General features: G+C 34.4%; 1 pseudogene; it reads right to left on the bottom strand.

Moving 5' to 3' along the window:
* Window positions 1-841: 841 nt before the first annotated feature.
* On the bottom strand, window positions 842-8,954 carry LOC129872524 (tryptophan aminotransferase-related protein 4-like; annotated as a pseudogene).
* Between the last annotated feature and the right edge of the window lie 11,934 nt (window positions 8,955-20,888).

Here is a 20,888-nt window from a genome sequence, read left to right as displayed (position 1 = left end):
TTATTCATTCAAAATATATGATATTACCAAAAATGTTGTAATTTTCCTTCCTTTTCATGTTCTTCATTAATATTAATTATTCTCCTCTATAATTGTTTTAAATTTTAAAAAAAAAAAATTAAAAAAATAAATAAATTAAAAAGGTGCAGTCTTTGGCCTTCAGAGTGGGATCTCGGTTCGAAAGTCGGGTTTCAGATTTGTTGTCGAGGTCGGGTGTCGGGGTCAAATTTTAATTTGAAAGTCGGATCTAGAGTCGGATGTCGGGATTGAATCCGAATTCAAAAGTTGGGTCTCGATCGGGAGTCGAGAGTTCGGGTCGGATCCTGATTTAGATGTCGGAATCAAATCCCGATTCGAATGTCGGGTCTTGAGTCGGGGATCGGGGTCGGTCCCGAGTTGGAAGTCGGGGGTCGGGTCCGGATTTGAAAGTCGGGTCCTGGGTCTAGTTCGGAGTCGGGTCCCGATTTAGAAGTCGGGGTCCCCCATCCGATGTCAAATTTAATTTTAGGCTACAATAAAATTAAATAAAATATTTTCAACATTATTTATCCAAAAAAAACTATAATATTTTCTCTATATTGAATTATAAAATAGAGTACTATTTACTCATGAAAATATGGGTAAATTAGTATTTTACCCAATTCATTTTTACCCATGTAAAATATGGGTGGGTTGAATTATTACCCATTTTATGTTGACCCATTTTTAACCCGCCCAAATTTAATCCAATCCGGTCATTTGCCACCACTACTCTCCCGAAATTTTCTATAATCCTCACTTCTTTTGGCTCTCTAACATTACTGGCTAAAGTTGAATGAAAATAATTAATTGTCTAAAGTGTTTATCTCCTAAGAAATAAAAATTGATCATAACGGTGTGACACCTCGACGATGGATCGATCTTTAGACACTAGATCCTGCAGTCGTTGCAGCAATAAATCGAAATCACCTCTGCTATTCACAATACTAAAACGAACGTAACGATTTTCAACTCCAAATGCAGCGCCTTTTCGACCAATGATATCTGCTTCCCTCAGCACATTGTGGCAGTCCTTATCTTCATCCGCTTCACATTTTAACCACGCAAAAGCTGCGAAAAAAAAACATGAAAACAACAAGGTAAGTAATTGAATTTCACTTAACTTAGCTTGTTGTTGATAATGCTTAATTACCTAGAGAAGGTGCCCTAACTTGTTTCGAAAATGCACAATGTTGAGAGGGGAGTACTTGTTCCATTGAGAAGCGTTTTGAAGTAGACAAGATCTCCGCAAGCTTTTCCCATCTAGAGTTCATAATTGTATGTGCAAATCGAAACATTTCTCTTCCATATCCCTGTAACACAACGTTTAATAGTTTTAAAGCTCTCAACTGAGTTTCACGCGGAACACCATAAGTGTTTAAATGTATGTATTCCACCATTCTTTCATACACACCTTTGTCTTTGACTATGGCCCAACTACACATCAAAGGAAATCAATTAACTCGTACTATATATGAGATTCGTTATGAGTGATTAAGCTAGAGTTGTTAACTAATTACACAAATCTGCTACCGGCATGACCAGTGAGCTTAGAAAGTGTAAATAACATGAGGTCTTCATCCATAGGGCCTGGAATTGGTGTGTGATGTGGCCAATAGTAAGCTAAATCGTAAACATGCCTTGTAAATTTTCCTTGAAGGACTGCCTTGTTTAGGTGCCCATCAGGATTGTTTGGACATGTCACAAACTCAATGAAATTTGTACTACTCGATATTTTGTTTTTCCACGAGGATGTATCTCCGCTAACTTATATTTCTTCGAATCCAATAGCTCTGTTTGCGATTTGTAAACAGGGTAGTAAGGAGCGGAAGCAACGACTTTGGTAGGTGATGAATAGGTGGTGTAATGGGAAAGAGCATACACCGCGGCATTAAGAAGCTGAGTTGAGCCAATACCAAATAGTATGTACTTGTTGGATGTATTTGCATTTCCTACAGTGTCGTGTAATTATTGAGTTTTAAAGGTGTGAATGAGAAATGAAAGGTTATGACTTTTACGAAAGGTTGTGCCTTTTTCAAAGGATTGTGACCGTTCCGAAAGGTTTTGACTTTTCCAAAGGGTTGTGACCGTTTCGAAAGATTGTGACTTTCCGAAAGATTGTAACTTTTCCAAAAAGTTGTGACTTTTTTGAAGAGTTACGACTTTTCTGAAAGATTGTGACTTTTGCGAGGGGTTGTGACTTTTCCAATAAGTCATAATAAGCATCTGTTCACACTACCATTTGTTGTCTATAAATAGAGGATTTTCTTTTCATTTTTAAAACATCGAATTTCTCCCTCTTCTGCAATATTTTTTTACAAACAAAGTTGAGTCTTTGTATAAAATTGTTGCTGGCTTTTGAGTTCGCTAAAATTATTGAAGTTTGAGGTACCGCTACTTCTTTAATAGTTTATCCGTTTTATCTTGAAAGAAAATAATCCATAATCTCGGGTACAGTGAGAGAATTAAATTCCTTAAGGACACATAGTGAATTCTATGGACTCGGATATTGTTTTATTCTTTTCATCTTTGTTGTTTCTAGTCTGCTAACTTTGATACAAGATTAACAAGCTTAAGAAATTTAATATTTTTTTCCTGTATATGAGATTTTTGGATTGGGGCACGACAAATTTTAGAAGCCATTGACATGGTATTTATATGATTCTGCTATGTCTAAGTAAGTATATTATGAAAGAATCTTGGACTTGATACTACAAAGTAGTATATTTTTTCTTACCATAATCTTGGTCAAATTAAAGATGATTAAGTTAAATAATGTGTTATGGTCTTAAGAGTTTTCACAAACTATTTTCAAAGGTTTATTATCTGTTATGATAAAATAGGGTAGGAAAATACTTTTGTTTGTATTACATTCAACATTGGAGGCATCTTTCAAGGATCTTAATCCAAGAACGTAGATGGCAAGACATTTTTTATTTCAGAAAAAGAAGAAGAAAAGAAAAGTTTAATATTCGATTTGAAGAATATAAAAACTTCATCAAATATTAAATTTGTTCCAGAAAAAAGAACATTATTTGGTCTGACTACGTAGAAACTCTATAAAATTTATCATTCATAGATTTGAAGTCATTCCAACAAACTTGGTAATGAGGGGAAGTTTTTTGAAAAGAAAATCATATCCTTATGATTTTCTAATTCTATTTTGGAGACTAAAACTTGTGTAGTTTTCTACTCTGTGTGGAATTTGATTGTGTCTGATGTTTGGAGACTAAAATCTTTTGATTTTCTACTCCTTTGGTTTGAAGAATATAAAAATTTTACCAATTTATCAAACACTGTATTTGAATGAATATTCTGACTTGAAGAGTATAAAAACTTCGTTAAGAATATAAAGGGCAAACGATTTGCAAAATATAAAAAATTCATCATTAACTAGAAACAATGTTGTATTTTTAGTTTCTGGAGATTAAAACCTCTTGATTTTCTGCTCTGTCTAAATTTAAAATTGATTTGAAGTCATAAAAACTTCATCAACATTTAAAGTTCATTCATTTGACGATTTGAAGAATATAAAAACTTCATTGTTAAGTAGAAACAAGTCGTACACAGATGCAGTCTTTAGTATTAGTATTTTGAATACTAGGTGGTATGTCTAATTGTGACAGAAGAAAAAAAACATACTAGCGACATAAAATTAATGATTTTGTGCCTACAATGGATGTCTCTATGAATTAAACTTTGACAATATGTATAGATTGTCAGAGGAAATGGAAGCACTACAATTCTTTTGTAGAATATTATCTTTAAAAGAGGTTTATGCTGCCAATATGTATTTTGATAGTATACGTTTGAAAGTATAAAAAAATAAATATGTGGAAAATTATTTTTAAATACTTGAAAAATATTTTTGAGATCATATTTAAAATGTGGGGGTTCTTTGTTTGTGACAAACATAAAATTAAACTTGGTGTCTAATTTAAATATGGAAGCACAAGATATAAAATTGAATGACATTCTTATATTATGTTAGACCCACAAAATTCTTGAACTATATTTTGGTCGTTGAGTTTCTCTTTTACTAGTATATAATATGATATGACTAGTATGAAACTACCAAATTAAATATATATACTTGTTCGAAAGATCGTTGTGTTCTCTTATGAAAAAGTGTCACTTAAAATTAGTGGCGGAAGCAGAATTTTTAATAAGGGGGTTCAAAATCTTAAAAGGTAGACACACGAACTAGTCGAAGGGGGTTCGACATCTACTATTTATACATAAAAAAATATTTTAACCATGTATAAATAGTATAATTTTTCGCCAAAGAGAGTTCGGATGAACCCCCTAGATACATGTTGGGTTTGTCCCTGCTTAAAATGTTGTGATATTTCATGAAAATACATGTCTATTAAACTATAATTATTTTTATAGCCATGAATATTGCTTAAAAAAATCATCTATCATGTTTTCTGTTATAAAGAAGCATTTGGTTCATATGCTCTTATTGGATCCGAAGAGACTATGTTCATGGGTAATTCTGCAACAACTAAAATTGAAGATTATGAAAAAGTCCTCTTGGAAAGGACATCTAACAAGGTGTTGACTTTAAACAATGTTTGTATGTGACAAATTTGTAATAAGTAAGAACAAAATATTTGTTGGAAAAGATTACCCTCAAGGAGGTCTTTTCAAACTCAATATTTCTGATCCTTCTTACTTTCTTGAGTCAAATTGTTTATGGCATAAACGTTTAGGACATGTTAATTACAAAACCTTGTAAAAACTGATCAACTTAGAAGTTTTACCTAATTTTGAGTGCAATAAATCAAAGTGTCAAGTTTGTGTTGAATCTAAGTATACTAAGCATCCTTATAAATCTATTGAACGGAATGATCCCTTAGAGTTGATTCACACTGACATTTGTGATATGAAGTCAACACCATCTCGTGGTGGGAAAAAATATTTCATAACTTTTATTGATAATTGCACTATTGCTATATCTATTTGCTAAATGGTAATGATGAAGAAATAGAAGTATTTAGGCAATACAAAACTGAAGTTGAAAATCAGTTGGATAAAAAGATAAAAATGATAAGAAGTGATAGGATGGAGAGTATGAATCTCATTTTGCAAAAATATATTTGAAAAATAAAATCATCCATCAAACTACTACCCCTTACTCACCTCAATCTAATGGAATTACAAAAAGAAAAAATCGAACTTTAAAGGAAATGATGAATGCCTTACTTATAAGTTCGGGTTTACCATAAAACTTATGGGGGGAAGTCATCCTCACAGCAAAACACAGTCTATTCCATATGAGAAATGAAAAAGAAGAAAGCCCAACTTGAAATATTTTAAAGTGTGGAGATGTCTAGCCAAAGTCCAAGTTCCTAAACATAAAAGGATCATAATAGGACCCAAGACCGTGAATTGTGTTTTAATTGGATATGCTACAAATAGTAAAGCATGTTGATTTTTCCTTCATTAGGTCTAAACATCCGAACATTCATGATAATACAGTGATTGAATCAGATAACGCTGAATTCTTTGAACATATTTATCCGTAAAAAACTACTTTTAAATTTCTAGTGAAGGATCTAAACAACCTTGAGAAGAACCAAGGGAGAATGTACCGAATAAAGAGATTTCAAGGCGTAGTAAACATCAAAAGACATCTACTTTCTTTGGATCTGATTTCGTAACATTTATTCTTGAATGTGAGCCTTAAACATTCAAAGAAGTTATATATGCTGCGGACTCATCCTTATGGAAAGAGGCTGTCAATAGTGAGATTTGTTCAATATTAGCAATCATACTGGCGATTGGTTGATCTTCCTTCAGAAAATAAAACTTTGTGTTCAAAATGGATCTTCAAAAGGAAAATCAAAGTTGATGGAACTATGTACAATTATAAATCAAGACTTGTTATCAAAGGCTTTAGACAAAAAAAAGGTCTTGATTTTTTCACCATATACCCTACAGTAATTAGAATTACCTCCATTAGGATGTTAATTGCATTAGCTGCAGTATATGGCCTTTAAATTCATCAAATGAATGTGAAAATAATTTTCTTAAATGAAAAATTGGAGGAAGAAATTTACATGGAGTAGCTCAATGGCTTTGTGGTTCCTAGTAAATGAAAGAAAATGTGCAAATTTGTTAAGTTACTTTACAGACTAAAACAAGCACCCAAATAATGACATGTAAAGTTTGACCAAATCATATTTGCAAATGGATTCAAGAAGATAAATATGTTCATATTACAGACACTCCAAATACAAAATCATTGTTTGTTTGTATGTTGATGACATGTTGATCATCATAGAAACACTTATGACATATATGCTACTAAAGATATGATAGAAAATAACTTTGATATGAAAGATCTTGGAGTTGCTGATGTGATCTTAGGTATAAAAATCCTTAGAACTCCACAAGGTTTAGAATTGTTACAGTCTCATTATATTACAAAAGGACTTACACAAGTACAAGAATTTAAATTTTAGTACATCTAAGACTCCAATAGATGTGAGCTTTCCACTTCAAAAGAATGAAGGTTAAAGTAATTCACAATTAGATTATGCAAGAGTATTTAGAAGTATGATGTATATCACAAATTGTACACGATCAAATATAGCATCTGCTATTAGTAAACTGAGTCGGTTCAGAGTAATTCCAATAATTCATTGGATGACAATGAAAAGAGTTTTGGTGTAGTTAAAACATACTCAAAACTATATTTTGCATTATAACAAATATCCAGTAGTAATAAAAGGATATAGTGATGCAAATTGGATCACCAAGTTAAATAAAGTAAAATCCAAGAGTGGATATGTATTTACTCTTGGTGGAGGAGTGGTCTCTTAGAAATCTTTCAAACAGACATGTGTCGCTCGCTCTACAATGAAATCTGAATTTATCGCTCTAAATAAGGCTGATGAAGAATCTCAATGGCTTCGAAATTTCTTGAAAGATATTTTTTTTGGCTCAAGTCTTTGGCATCAGTATGCATGCACTGTGATAGTCAAATTGCAATATGTAGGGTAGGGAGAATAATATATAACGAAAAATCTCATCATATACGACGAAGGCACAATACCGTTAAATAATTACTCTCTAGTGGAATTATCACTATTGACTATGTAAAGTCAAAGAAAATTGTATCGAATCCACTTACAAAAGGCCTAACTAGAGAGGGAGTTGAAGAGATCATTGACGAGAATAGGACTACGGCTGAGAACAAATCATCGTGGCGGTAACTCTACCTAGAAGACTGGAGATCTCAAGATCTAGGTTCAAGGAGATCAAACAAAGTCAATGATGATGGTTCAACATTATCAAAATAATTTCTAATGGTCCATTCTCATGATGAGACAATGTTCAGTAACAAGGAAAAAGATATTAAAACTTTTTAATGATTTCTAAGTTTGATACGGGGTATATCAAATGGTGTATCTACGGGATGACACATTTAGAAATCACCTATGTAAGTATGAGGTGTAAGCCACTTCAAGGAGAATTAAGAAATTCTCTATGCACTTATGAACCAAGAAGTGTTCATGACTGAAACAAATAAAATACTGAGAACCAAAAATAGTTAAAGGGTTGATTGTGTGACTTATGTTGTCTAGGTATACACCAAAGCTTGACAGTTTAAAGATATCAAATCTATCGATTGACCGAGCATATCCGATATATGTTCACTATGGAAAGTTTAAAGAAAAATCTATTTATCCAGATGCAATTAGTCCTTACTTACAAATCACACGATTTTTCATGCATATGTTTTAACAATAGTCATTCCTCATTCATGTGGGGATTGTTGGGTTTTAAAGGTGTGAATGAGAAATGAAATATTATAACCTTTATGAAAGGTTGTGCCTTTTCTAAAGGGTTATGATCGTTCCGAAATGTTGTGACTTTTCGAAAGGTTGTGACTTTTCAAAAGGTTGTGATTTTTTCAAAGAGTTATGACCGTTTCGAAAGTTGTGACTTTTCGAAAGATTGTAACTTTTTAAAAAAGTTGTGACTTTTTTGAAGAGTTGCGATTTTTCTGAAAGGTTGTGACTTTTGCGAGAGGTTGTGACTTTTCCAATAAGTCACAATAAGCATCTGTTCATACTATCCTTTGTTGTCTATAAATAGAGGATTTTCCTCTCATTTTTAAAACATCGAATTTCTCCCTCTTCTGCATATATATTTTTTTACAAATAAAGTTGAGTCTTTGTGTGAATTTGTTGCTGGCTTTTGAGTATTGAAATTTGAGATACCATTACTTCTTTAATAGTTTATCCATTTTATCTTGGGAGAAAATAATTCATAACCTCGGGTACAGTGAGGGGATTAAATTCCTTAAGGACACACAGTAAATTTTGTGGACTCGGATATTTTTTTTTCTTTATTGTTTTTGGTCTGCTAACTTTGATACAAGATTAACAGTAACCTGTGGATTACATTCTCCAATTGCTTAGAGATGAGTGAACCATCCTTAAATTCATATCCCATTCTGTGTCATCCCGCTACCATAATGCCACTACTCCCTGCATTTTGCTTCCAGAATGGCTCTAAAAACATTGGGTTTCCACTGCAACGTATTTAAAAAGGAAAAGAGTATTTAAACAAACGAGAATTTGAATACATTGGAAATCAAGCAATGGGTACATTTTCCAATATACAGTATAGTGAATTATGTACCTGTCTACATCAAGGGCGCAATTGGGTATAAAGAGAGAGCAATGAGGGCCTGTAAAGCATGCATTGCACTCACAAATAGGTGTTCCATTCTGTGTGAGTACTAAGCCATCTAAATAAGCCCTTCCATGTCCTGAGCAACTTATAGAAGCAACATTCTCTGCTGCTATAGCTGCTTCTCTCGTGCAGCTTAGGCGCTTCTCACTGCAAATTATTAATACAAGACATGTAAAATTGATTATTACTGAAACTCTCAACCACACACTCCACTTCAAATCCATGTCGTCTCTATACCCTTTGTAATTGGAATTCTATACCCTTTGTAATTGGAATCAACTGAATGTTTTGTTTGATTTGTACCAGCCATTAGCCTATTGTATATTATCCTACTCTTTTTTTTTGGTTTTCCATCCGATGTCCGGAGCCCGTGGAGTTACTAATTTCAGATCGCACACTGCAAGGCTCATTCGAAGGATGGTGCTCTCAACAAGATTTTGTTAAGGAAAAATTACCTATTTACACATATTATAATACCATATTTACTAGTATTCCCTACCATATGAAAAAATATCAAAAATTTCTCTTTTTTTAACTCTCTCCCCATCTCACAGATACATCACATTTTACTTTATTCAACTACCCTAAATTCATGACTAATTTCAAGCTCCGCTTCGTCAGTTTTTAGATTTTGAATTTCTGTACATATATTACTCAATTTCAAGATTCTAAGGTATATTCAAGTTTTTTCTTATTTGGAATCTCACTTCATTCTCACCTCCTTTGATTTCCTCTGCTTTCTTCTGTAAATTTTTGTATTTTTTTACTCATATTCTTCACTGATACATATGGAATCCGCTTCATCTTTTAGTGTTGGTCTCACACAGTTGAATAAAAATCAAGGAATTCTTGTTTCACCGGGTTCTGATTCATCTTGGGAAGGTTGCGACGAGGTTAGATCCAAATATCATAACGATCCAGTAGTGATGGATAAGCTACGTGAGAAATTGAAGTCAAAATCTGCAGTTCAACATGCACCCAAAGAAGCAGACAAGAAGATTGAAGGGGTTACAACACGCCCTAATCTCCCAAAGGTATGAGTTCATATAAGATGTATTTTTTTAAAATGTCATTTTTTCTGAAGATTTACTACTTCTGATACATCTAGTTTATGTATCAGATCCTTATGTATCAAGCTTTAATGCTTCTGATAAATCGTGTTTTTGTATCGGATTCTCATGTATCAAGCTTTACTGCTTCTGATACATCTTATTTATGTATCGGATTGTCATGTATCAAGCTTTAATGCTTCTGATTCATCGTGTTCATATTTTTTTTAAAATCTCATTTTTTCTAAAGATTTACTGTTTCTGATACATCTAGTTTATGTATCAGATTGTTATGCATCAAGCTTTAATGCTTCTGATACATCGTGTTTTTGTATCGGATTCTCATGTATCAAGCTTTACTGCTTCTGATACATCTTGTTTATGTATCAGATTCTCATGTATCAAGCTTTAATGTTTTTGATACATCGTGTTTATGTATCATATTCAAGTTGTATTTAATCATTTTCCATGTCAATGCTTCTGATACATCGTGTTTTTATTTTTGCAGGGATTGTAGTGTTTTTCTGGCTATTTTTGCTGATTATCTTAGTGATGGAATTTCTATTCCAACTACTGGACTACAAGCCAAATTCTTTCGTTCAAGATATGACGCACTATTGTGGATTTATGGTTGTCGGAAGGCCAAGGATGGTTATGTTAGCGAAAACGATGATCCAAAAAAACCTAAGAGAGATTTCATCTCTCCTAGTCAAGGAGAACCGATGGACGTCGAGTAGTTTTTTTTTTTGAATTTTGTAGTAGTAGAATGTACAATTATGTTTTTGCACCAATATTAATTTTTTTTTGGTTATTCAACAATTTAGCAGACTTTTAAGTTTTTCTCATGACTACTCTTAGTGCAACATCCATGTGGGATTTCTTTGGCTGATTTAGGAACTAGCTTAATGTCTAAGTATTGAAGGATATATCTAAACTTGTCATATTGAGATACAATAGCTTACCTATGAGTTTTTGATATGCTGCTTGGTCTATTAGAGGATCATGTGACTCTTCTTGCTTTTTGTTCACATGGTCATCATACTGCCTTGATGTTAGTTTGGTGTTGACATCTATAGGTGTTCCTGTTGGCTTAGTTGCTATCATTCCTACCTCTGCTATAAGTTCAAGAATGTACTTTCTCTAATGCATAAGAATCCCTTCTGTGGATCTGGTAAACTCAATTCCCAGAAAGTATTTGAGTTCCCCTAGGTCTTTCATCTTGAAGGCCTTTTGTAAAGCCTTCTTTTGTTTTTTCTATCAGCTTTAGGTTGCTGCTAGTTATTAACATATCATCTACATATACAAGTACAATTACAATACCTTCTGCTGATTTGTTGATGAATAAGGAGTAATCATATTGACTTTGTTTAAACTTGAGAGAAATGAGAGCTTCAATAAGTTTGTGGTTCTACTGCCTTGGAGCTTGCTTGAGTCCATAGAGGGACTTTGTCAGTCTACACACCTTCTCCCCTTGACTGACATATCCCTGAGGAAGTTGCATATAGATTTCATCCTCTAGGTCTCCATGTAGGAAGGCATTAAAGACATCCATTTGATGAATGTGCCATTTCCTGGAAGCTGCAATGGAGAGAATAACTCTGACAGTCACCATCTTCACAATTGAAAAGAAGGTTTCTTTGTAATCAATTCCTTCTTGTTGACTATATCCCTTTGCAACTAATCTTGCTTTGAACCTCTCTATTTCACTTGTGGATTTGTATTTAACTTTATACATCTATCTACAACTAATAGGCTTCTTCCCTGCAGGTAAGGATGTGATCTCCCACGTATGATTTCTTTCTAAAGCCTGGATCTCTGCCTGCATAGCTTCAACCCATCTTGGATCTTTGATTGCTTCTGCATAGTTGGTAGGCTCTATCACATATGAGATAGCAGCAATAAAACACTGATAAGTGGGTGAGAGATGAGAATATCTCATATAGTTAGACAAGAGATACTGGACATCCTGCTTGACATTCAGGGAAACAAAATCCTTCAGCCATACATGAGGCTGTTTAGATCTTGTAGATCTTCTAGTAACAGTTGGACCTTCTGTATGGGATACCTCAGAGCCATTTGCATCAGTATGTGGCTGTATATATATCTCAGGTTGCTACACGCAGACTTGCTCACCACCACCTGGATCCACACATGTATCTACTCCCTCTGACATCACAGATGGAATATTACATGGGACTATTAATGGAGCCAGTTGATGAAGCTCTTGATCTGTCTTACCTAACCCTTGCAAGTTGTCTATAAATAGCTGCTGTCGAGAAAAATTGTCATCCTTGGCAAAAGGAAATATGTCTTCTCTAAAGATAACATCTCTGCTGACAAAGAAGGAGTTGTTGTGCAAATCAAATAAAATATATCCTTTATGCACTTCAGAGTATCCTATGTAAAAGCTGACTTTGATCTGGGCATGAGTTTATCATGTTCAGTGAGATTCTTTGCAAGGACTAGACAACTAATTGTTCTTAAATGAGATAACACTAGTTTTCTACCATAAAGTCTTTCATAAGGAGTGTGAAACTCAAGTACACTATTTGGGAGTCTATTAATGAGATAAGCAGCATCTAGTACACAATGACCCCAAAACCTGATAGGTATTTTATCTTGAAATCTTAAGGCTCTTGTTACTTCTAGCAGATGTCTATATTTTCTCTCAGCCACACCATTTTTTTGAGGAGTGTAAGGACAAGATCTTTGATGTATAATATCCAATGCTTTGAACATACTATCACATACTGAGTTAACAAATGCAGTACCATTATCAAATCTTAGGACTTTGACCACTTTGCCAAATTGATTCTTAACATACTACAGGAACAATTTAAGAGACACACACATTTGATTTTTGTTTAAGTAAAAATAGCCAAGTCATTCTTGAAAAATCATCAACTATTGTGAGAAAGTACTTATTGCCATCAAAAGTAGCTGTATTATAGGGTCCCCAAAGATCAACATGTATCAAGTCAAAACAACTACTTCTTTTGATGATGCTAGAAGGAAAAACAGGTCTGGTTTGCTTTGCAAATGGATATACTAAACACTTAGTCACCTTACACATATTGACTTTATTCATAGTAAACATCTTAGCAAGTATAATTGAAGATACATGTCTAAGTATTTGATGCCATAGCTCCATGTCTGACTCCTTGACTATTGAGTGAGCAGTATCAACAGTATGAACAAAATCTTTAGTGTTACTTGCATTGCATTGAGTTAATTGTCTCCACAACAAATACATGCCTTCCTCTTCTCTACCAACTTCCTTCACCTTCCCAGTGTAAAGCTCCAGTAAAACACAGAAATCAGAGAAGAAGAAGACTGAGCAACCTAATTTTTTGGTTATTTTGCTGACAGACATTAAGTTATACTTGAACTCTGATATATGGAACACATTAGTTATCACACTTCTAGATGGTAGACTACAAGAACCAATATGACTTACTTGTGTAGTACCACCATTTAGTAAGCATACATCCTTAAGAGTGACAACCTTTATCACAGACTCCTTTAGTAGCATCTCCAACTTGGAAACAATATGGTTTGTTTCACCTGTATCTACAATCCACACATCACTATTTTTAGTTACAAATAAGGCTTTACCTGTAATGTTTGCCTTATTGCAATCAGGTGTAGTAGCTCTTTATCCTGACTGTTGACTCATCATCTTTAGAATTTATTCATACTGATCTTTTGTGAATGTACAACCTTGAAGTAGTTGCTTGACATCTTTCTCAGCTTGACTTACAGTCTTGTTGGAAGTAGACCCTTCAGCTGTTACTTTGTTTGTAGTATGCTGTGCTATGATATTTCTGCCCTACATTGATTCATCGGTCATGTTTGTGTTCAAACTATAAGAGAAATTAGTCTGAACTGATTGCTGAGGTTGACTAGTAAGGCCAGTAGTATCAGCATAGGCAGTGTTTGCACTTTGTACCTTCCTTTTGGACTTGAAATCTGGTGGATACCCAACAACCTTGTAGCAAGACTCTTTGGTATGACCTCTACACTTACAAAAGTCACAGATTAAGAGTGTATTCTTCTTGAATCTATTACTGATACCTGAACTACTTCTAACTCTAGAGTACATAGTAGCTGAATCTAGAATGGATGAATGTAGTCCTAAATTATTGATGCCTGTAACAACAACCTTTTGGCTTTCATCTCCTACTATCATAACATATGCTTGATTGGTGGTTGGTAGAGAATCTATCATGAGAATCTGACTCCTAGCTTGATAGTATGAGTCATTTAATCTCATTAGAAATTGATACAACTTTTGTCTATTTATGTGAGCTACAAATCCTCTGGATTTTTCACAGTTTCAATAGGGTGAGGACACTAACACTTCAAACTCATCCCATAAGGCTTTCAGGTTCGTATAATATACTAATACAAAAGTTGTTCCTTATTGTAAAATGGCTATTTCTTTATGTAAACTATAAGTTCTTGATCTATCAACTCTATCAAACCTCTCTTACAGGTCAGTCCACACACTCAAAGCATTTGAAGAAAATGCAATTCCACTAAGCAATCTCTTCGAAACTGAGTTCATTAGCCATGACAGCACAATCACATTTACCCTTTCCTATTGGACCCATAGTTCTTCACTATATATTTCCTTCCTGCATGTTCCATCCACTAGCCCTAACTTGTTTTTTCCTAACAGAGTTAGTTTGATTGATCGATTCCATAAGGTATAGTTTTCAACACCTTGTAACTGAAATGATATAATACTAATTCTACTCACATCTGTAGAGCTAAGAAATAGAGGATGATTATAGTCAATACCTTGCCCATTGCTACTTTCTAAGCTTGCAGAAACAGGTATACCAACTCGTTGAACATTGAAGTGAGTCTGATTGAGATTCTGAACTGGATCTGTGGCTTCACCTGCCATTTTTTCAACCTTTTTGAGATTTTGTTGCGGAAGTCACTGTTGACTGCAGTTTTAGCTTCTATGGAGCTTAGATCTGTAGAACAAGCTAGGAGATTGGATGAATCTTTGACTCTAGTCTCGAGTTTTTGACTCAAACACAAGCAATTTTCACAATAATCATTGTGATAGTGGCTCTGATACCATGAAATTGTTGGAGGATCAGCCCTTTCATAGAAGGAAAGCAAACAAAGAAGAAGAAGAAGATGAAGATGCAGTAGAAAGAGAGAGCTTCGTTACTTTCAACATTGGGCTGAAATGCCCTAACAGCTTTTCAGTGTGTAGTTAGTACATATATATATACAACTAATTGACTTCTAACTATCTAACTAATTTTAGTTAGTTAGTTCTAACTAGAAAACTATAAAATGACCAAACTGCCCCTGCTTCTAACTACCTACTCTAACTTCCTTAACCATCTTCTTATATCACAACACTTTCCAATGTCTATTGAATACTAAGATTTTTTACTTGAACTTATTAATACAAGAGAAAATTTCATAAAAGGCTATAGTAATTAATAGGTGTATATTATGTCATTCAGCGAGACTTTTTCTATTTACATAACATCGCTATTTATTTTTTTATATTGAAGTTACGACACAATTGTATCACATATACAATTCAAGTTATTGTCATTAAATGTGCAACTCCTTAACTGACCTGAATAATTAACGCAAAATGTCACCAATTATATTAATTTATGAAATTTACGTTATTGATTTAATGTAAAATTAGTCCTTACTTATTAATTATTTCACCAATATATATTATTATCATCTAATCTAGCAGACAATAGTATGTATTCTAACAGTGTTAAAAGTTATTTTACGTTGGTGAGTAGTGCCAACAGCTTTGTCAACTCATAGTGTTGGGGGTGGGCATTACCATGCTTTATCAAAAACTTCAAGTGATAGTCGAGGAGATTGTTGGGATTTTATTCCCATACTAGCTAGTTGCTCCTCTGAATGCATTGAGTGCAGTGCATTTTCCAGATTTTCAAATTTTCATCGTGCTTGTGACCTTCATTTGCCAGGTTGTTGGCGTACATTAATTTTGCCTCTCTCTAGATGCATTTGATAGAGACTTTGATGATACTAAATAAATATCGACAACCTTCAATAATAAACTTGAAAGGATGTATTTTATTTCTTTATTCTTAATCAGTTTTACAACAAGTAGATAGTCAGTTTCCATTTTCACTTCTTGGTTTCCATTAGTTTAGCTACAATCTACCTTTTTTAAAGCTCCATAAATTTGATGTGAGGCATGTAGTACATTTTGCCTTACCCTAATATCTCAACAATCATTTTTCGTATTTATCTTTAAACATCCCTATAAAAGATACTGTAGACAATAAAATTCGCGTCAAAAAAATAATAATCAAGAACGGAAAATATCGCTACAATTGTAGTATTTGATTTTTGAATATGAGTGTTACAATCTCTATGTATCATTTGATTCGTCTTTTCGAATATAAATTCAAGGGCTGTTGAGCTTGATCTTGAATTTGGTTGAACTTGATGGATTTGATCTTGATTGTTACTTCAATTCAAGGGCTTTTTGGACTTAATCTTGAATCTTGTGGTTTTGATCTTGATTTGTTGATTTGATGATCTTGAACTTCACTTGTTCTTAAAATTGACGATCTTGATCTTCACTTGTTCTTGAACTTGATCTTCACTTGTACTTGAATTCAAGGGCTTTTGGGCTTGTTCTTGAATCTGGTGGTCTTAATCTTAAGTTGTTCTTGAACATGATGAACTTGATCTTGAATTTTTGAACTTGTAGCTTGTAGTGAAATCTGCGGCGTTTGATCCACTAGCTCTCTTTGGCTTCTTGTTAGAATTATGATGTCTTTTCTGAATTATGAGGACCCCTATTTATAGTTGTGGAATAGAGGAGTTGTGATAAGAACAGGCTTCCCTTCGGCCAATTAGATTTAAGTGGCATGGCGGAGTAGCAGGCTTTGTTAGGCCCATCAGATTTAAGTGACATGACGATATTTGATTAGTCGGAATACATCGCTTGTACATGTGGCACATTTTTATTGGCCTTTGATTTGACTAGGCATGCCACTCCATTTTGATAAATGTCATGATCCTATTGGCTTCTTCGTTTGACTTGGCATGCCACGTGGCACCAAACTAGGCTTCTAGGATGAGATGACATTGAACTTAGTAAATTGGGCTCGTCATTTGTAGCCCAAATCAATGAACTAGACCAATAGAGTTGAGACTTTAATTAAATCCATATTTATTGGATTAAATAATTAGTTAAATTATATTAATCTATAATATTTATTGGATAAATATATTCATGAATTTAATTTAAATGAATCATTTTATAAATTTATTTTTAATAAATTTTAAATGATTACAAATGCCACTTGCCTTTTTATGTGCTTGAAAACGGGGCTTGAAGTATTTTTTTTTACCTCCCATTTTGGAGGATTTATAGTGTTTCCACACTTCCCCTTCAGTGTGACTCGAACCCAGGACCTACCGGTCGTGGGTGGAGGTGCTTAACCAACTGCGCAAGCCTCACTTGTCGGGCTTGAAGTATTTAGTAAAACATATACATGATTATATAGTGCATGCTTTGGTATCTCAAAATTGCTCATCCTATCATATCAAGGGAGTAACTATGTTATTTGGAAATAACTTTTTATTATTTAAAGATAGTAATTCTATGAACATGTGAAATGATCCCTTTCATGTAAATGCATGTGATCTCTTTCTCACCCTCACTATTACTTTGTGGACCCACATATAAAAGCATTATTCCATGCATTTTCCAAATCTAACTCAAAGCATCTATTTAAAATATATTTTATTGCACAAATTGATTTCATGCATTTTTCAATTGCCACGTCAGTATTGAACAACTTCTAATTGACTCCCATTTAGATACGGAACCCACTTGCCACGTCCATATTGTTCCCGGATAGTATTTGTCGTCTCAACAGACGTGTTTGATTTGGATTTTAAAAAAAGATGTGACTTTAATTTATTTGCTCCACGTGATTAAACCGCCGTAACATTTATTCTTTCGGAATCCTCACTAGCAATTTGGAGCTCCTCTTCTTTGGCAGTCCTTTTTAGCGTTTGATCGTGCAGGCATCGAGGCATGGGGTATGCATATTTTTTTTGTGTGTGTTTTTTGCTTTGTTGCTCTTTTTTTTGGTGTGTGTTATTTTTCTATAGACCAATAGAAGCAATATTTATATTTTGTGGAAGCTATACAATGGAGGATTTTATCATAAAACAAGAATTTGTCTTGAGGTGTGAAGAGATGTATATGCATCTCCATTTTGGGGAAGGTAATTTTATAGTATTCTTACGGAGCAAAGGGATGGTTACGAATCCCCGCCCTAAGAAAGATAATTTTATGGTATTCTTACAGTGCAAAGGGATGGATACACATCCCCGCCCTAAGAAATATAATTTGAAGGTATTCTTATGGTGCAAAGAAATGAATACGCATTCTCGCTCTAAGAAAGGTAATTTCATGGTATTCTGAAGGTGCAAAGAGATGGATACGAATCTCCACCCTAAGAAAGGTATTTTTATGGTATTCTGAAGGCGCAAAGGGATGAATACGCATCCCCGCCCTAAGAAAGGTAATTTTATGGTATCTTGAAGGTGCAAAGGGATGGATACACACCCACCTTAAGAATAACAAAGGGCTCACTTGACACAATTTTTTTTTGTATACCCAAGTTTTGCCACTAATGGTCTTTTTTATTTCTTGTAGTTTGAAGAGATGACAATTTTCAGACAACACGTCTCTCCCTCCACCAAACTTAGGCATCTTGTAGTTCAAATTGAGGAAGGGGTGGATCAAACTAGGTTCTTGACTCACACTCCACTAGTCTGTCGATATGCGAGTCCGTGGCCTTCCTTGAAAAATCCATTTTGTATGGCGAGTTAAACTTCGGTGCAAAACCATAGTTCTAATAAGCTGCTCAGGTTGTGGTCCCTTCAAACACTAGATCATCATCATGCTAATATTGCAACTTCTCTTTCAAGTTTAGGTCATCGCATAATCTAAGGTGAGATACGCTGGGGAGATACAATGATAGTTGAGGGAGAGTATCGCTATATTCCAGGGTACTGGGAGTGGACCGAAGATATACTTGGTAAAAACCAAGAAGTCTTGGGTATGGCACAAATTTATGATGCCATTTATGCATCTTTTTTCACTTTGATCGTAATTCAGATATTTTACAAGCATTCTGTGAAGCTTGGTGTCCCAAAACAAACATACTTTTTACCTCTGTTGGAGAATTATCTATTTCTCTCTGGAATTTACATATTTCAGAGGCTTGTCGATTTGGGGTTCTCTTTATGAAGAAATGGTGCTGGAGGCTAGAGAACTTACAGGATTAGATGAAAAGAAGGTAAAATGCATTCTTCGAACTTGTGAATATTTATTTGCAGCCTTTCATCATCTTCAGGGTGCTAACCAAGAAGTATCTTTTAGTAAGGGGATAAAATTCTGGTGCAAGAAACCTTTAAGGTACGGACCTACTTCGCCGAGGCAGGATAAGAAGTCTACTCACCTTGAATTGATACATAATTCTAGTGGGGTTTTACTTGATACATCAATATGGTCACGTACTGAAGAAGGAGTATTTGTTAAGCTTGGAGTGAAATCTGACAAAAGAGATGACACATATTTGGCAGCTTTCTTATCTTGTTGGTTGTGCAATTTTGTTCTCCCTAATAGGAAATGTGACTTCATTCATTTGGGGACTTTCAAGATGGCGAGCTTAATGAAGAGTGAGAGAAAGGTCAATCGTGCTATTCCGATATTAGCCAGTATCTATAATGGTTTGAACAAGATCTCGACTTCATCACAATTTAATCAAATTAAAGTCTGCTTCCTCATCCACTATGTTTATGGTTAGCTTGCTCATTATTTCAAGACTCATTATGCATTTGCCAATGAGCCCTTTGTTCCCACTATAGTAGTATATTCTAGAGAGGGTGGCGCGAAGTATTTTGACAGAAATGATGTAAGAAAATGCATTCATGGTGGAGAGGATGTGGCTTGGACATCTACCATGTTGGATAAAATGTACCCTTACTTTTATGTAGATAATGATCATGCACCAAAGTTATAGTCAAGATATTTCATGAGTATCCACTTCAACTATCTACTTCTTAGATGTAAAAATTCATTTATCATTAAGCCATATAGCCCACATCACTTTAGTCGTCAATTTGGATTCTACCAGAATATTGTTGGCATCATGAGGAGTGACATTCACAGTGCCTCTTTGGACAAAGGACTCATGTTTTGGATGATTTGTACTATGATCCATTCTTCATCACGAGCAACTTTTCCTTCAATCACACCTAATGCGGGAAAGTCCTTTGGATCTGACTATGAGACTTGGTCGAAGAAAACTCATGGGAGTTTCCTTAATAATCATTTGCAGACTTTAGTGAATGTTATTAGGCCGATTCCTGTCATACATCTAGAGGGTTCTGATGAAGTACATATGAACAAAGTCCTTAATGCTGGACACTTGCTCTAGAGGGTGTTGAAAGAGAGAAAACTTGCTCAGGTTGCTCATATCTCTAAAAGGGTACTTCAAGATGAGAGTGAACGTAGCAGTAGATATCGTTGTTGGAAGAGAATAAGAGCAATCCCAAGTAATTTGAAGGATGCTACTATATATGTGGTTGAACTACATGATGATACGAACAACCTTCAACGACCATAATAGTCCCTATTGAAGAGGTAGATTAAGAACTTCACTCTACCGAGTATATCGTAACATTTTTTTACTTGATTATTTATCTCTCTCCTTTTCTAATGCAGGAGAACAACATTGTGGTATTGCAGTAAGGAAAGTCACAAGATAGTGGTGAATCTATATCTGCTCCAAATTGTATGAAACCACCTTCCATGGCTAAAGCAGGTGAAAGGCTACTTTCTATTTCTCGTGACAAGGTCAAAACAACTTTGAAGTCTGATGTACGCAAGCATCCATCAGTTGTTGTATCTATATTTGATGGGAAGAAGGTCATCTTAGATGCTCAAAAGAATTTTGTCTCCACTCTTTAGTCCGTCATTCGAGGCAAACTTTCCAAAAGTAATGTAGATTCTGCTTCTTCTCTTAAAGATGAAATTCAAGTAATTATCAAGGA

This window comes from Solanum dulcamara, chromosome 11 (genome assembly GCF_947179165.1).
Source record: "Solanum dulcamara chromosome 11, daSolDulc1.2, whole genome shotgun sequence".
Taxonomy (NCBI): domain Eukaryota; kingdom Viridiplantae; phylum Streptophyta; class Magnoliopsida; order Solanales; family Solanaceae; genus Solanum; species Solanum dulcamara.
The sequence above is the reverse complement of the archived record's forward strand: the minus strand, read 5'-3'. Positions and strand labels throughout refer to the sequence as shown.